Genomic DNA, 2696 nt, shown 5'->3' on the forward strand with positions numbered 1-2696 from the left:
GGTTCGCGGGTACTGTTCATGCAGAATCTCCAGAATTTTTTGCTCAACTTTAAAAATTCATAATTAAATCTAGAAAAATCCAAATTAAGCGCTTCCAAGTCTCACCGTAAGCTCCTTAAGTCAGATTTAAAGGAAAAATAGTTTCAGAAACCAATTCTATGCCAAACAGTACCGGAATTGTACAGAACTCAACACTCTCTGAAAAGTTCAACACTGCTTGCAGATTTCAAACCCTAACTTTGAAAAATCACCATAAATCGTACACATATCCAAATGAAGTGTTCTACCCATAGATTTAAATCTCACAGAGTGTACTTTAAGCATACCAAATTTCAAAACCAGATATGAATAGTAACTAATTCGAAATAGGCATCAAATCAGCACGTAATTCTTCCAATTTTCACATAGATCCACTTGGATCTACCATACTTTGAGGTGTTCTAGCAAGATCTAACAACCAAACTCCCTTCCCCACTCATCAACCATTTCAACCAGCCATCAAAAGGGAGAGAAGATAGATTTTTCAACCTTAAAAGAGAAGGAAAATAAGACAAGAACACATCTAGAACCAAGATCTCACCTTGAATCCTTGATTGATGACCAAAGTTGATAGCTTTCCTTGGTTCTCCTTCCAAAACCCTCTCTTTTCCTCTCCTCTTTGCCTTGGACGAAATTCCCATCTGATTTAGGGGAGAGATGAGCTCCTTAGTGCTCTCAAAATATCTCATCTACCACATTTAATGAAAGTCCAAGTGTTAAATGCCTAAGCCTTCTTGAAACCTCTCTTTTAATTAACTTAATTCATAATATAATTACATTCCAAAGTCAAGATCCTCTCCATTGGTAGCTTGACACTTGAAAAGCTTTAATTACCATCCATTAAAGGCTTGACAAGTGGCGACTTGTGGGCCAAGTAAAGTGCAAGACTCTGATTAACACTTTATCAATGCATTTTTACTCCGGGTTTAACTTCTTTTCTATAATTACAGTGCTCTGGCCTCTGTAATTATTTTTTGTTAGATCCATAAATTCTCTTTAATTCTAAAAAGTATCTATGAATTTTCTTAGGCCATAACACTTCCTCTAAGCCTTGCATAAAAATCATTTACTAAAATACCCTTTTATCGATATAATCTGCTCTTTAATTTATTAAAGCCATTCCACTGGCCTTTTGGTTGCGAGACTATATTTATAAATTAGTATAACCTTTCAACCAATTAATCCTCATTTTTACGTACATTTTTTAGGTCTCTTGCAATTTTAAATAATTACCTCAAACAATATACTTTTTACTGGCCATAACCTCATAAATTTCATTTAAGCTATCTCAGGTGTATTTTCATCTTTGCTCTTCATAGAAGAGTCTTAGAATATTATTTCTCATTTTCTAGGATTTTCTTGGAATTTTCTGTACACTCTTCCATTTTTGCCCTTGCTGGTCATAACTTTTTGAAAAATTTAGTCCCTACTTGGACTTAACTTCATATAATCCTCTCTTTGAGGCTTCTAACTTAACCTTTGGCCTATATCTAGTCTCTTTTCTCTCTCTAGGCCTTCAAGACTTTACTGGAGTCTCTGACCTTGATCATACTGAATCCCTTGAAAAACTTTTTCTTTGCAGTTTAGTCCCTGAAACTACTTTGACTTCCTTTCTCATCTTTGGGACTTATGCTCAAAAAGGGTCTGGTAGCCTATCCAAGTCAGGCTACTTTTGATGCTTCTAGGCCTAAAAGTCTGGATGTTACATGCAACACACATAATATATCAATAACATCTCTGCCAGGTTCCGCCACGGCCAACTCATGTATTCACCATGGCGAAGCTAGGAGTTTCACCTAAAGATTCCTCAGGGAAGGTTCGCCACGACCACAAGTTGCCTTTGTCACGGCAAAGACACATTATCTAGCAGAAGACCTCTCGGGAATGGTTTATCACAACAAAGCCATACTTTTGTCATAGTGAACTCTTCAAATTAGCAACCCAGTCTCGAACCATTTTCAGAAATTTTACTTACCCATTCATACAAACTGACCCATTACACCTCACTATGTCACATCTAGCATTAGGGTAATTAAAGATAAGAAATATTCTCAAATTATTGGGGATTAAAAATGATAAGGAAAAGTCAAAGGATTTTGGTGGAAAATAATTACAGTAATTTTCCAAGCCAATTATAGGAAATTGACTAATTAAAGAAAATTGGTCAAATGTAAATAAGGAAAAATATTTCTGAGCCTTGAAAAATTAAGAAAAAGTAGGGATAATATCCTTTGAGAGTTATATGAAATTATAAAGTTGGTTTTATGACCAAATTACCCTTAGAGAAGTTATAAGAGAATTTAAAGGTGATTTAGGCTAATTAAGGGATTTTATTTGGAAAATTCCAAATAAATATTTTTAAGAGGAATAAAATTCTAAGAAAATTCTTATGAGATCCCAAGGAATTATAAGGAATTATGGAATTAAACGAAGACCCTCAAGTATCTAAGATTTTTCCAAAGAATGATAAAAAGTGGAAAAATCCCTAAAGAGAAGGAAATTAATTTTTCTTTTTATTTAAATATTAGGAAATTAATTTTGAGACAAAGAGGGCAATTTGGGAAGATAATAATGAGGAGAATAAATTAAGGATCTGACAGAAAATAATTACAGAGGCTAAGTTACTGTAATTATAGAAAAGAAATTAAACTCAGAAC

This window comes from Neltuma alba, unplaced genomic scaffold (genome assembly GCF_004799145.2).
Source record: "Neltuma alba isolate B1F8T4 unplaced genomic scaffold, ASM479914v2 tig00004966_pilon, whole genome shotgun sequence".
Classification (NCBI taxonomy): domain Eukaryota; kingdom Viridiplantae; phylum Streptophyta; class Magnoliopsida; order Fabales; family Fabaceae; genus Neltuma; species Neltuma alba.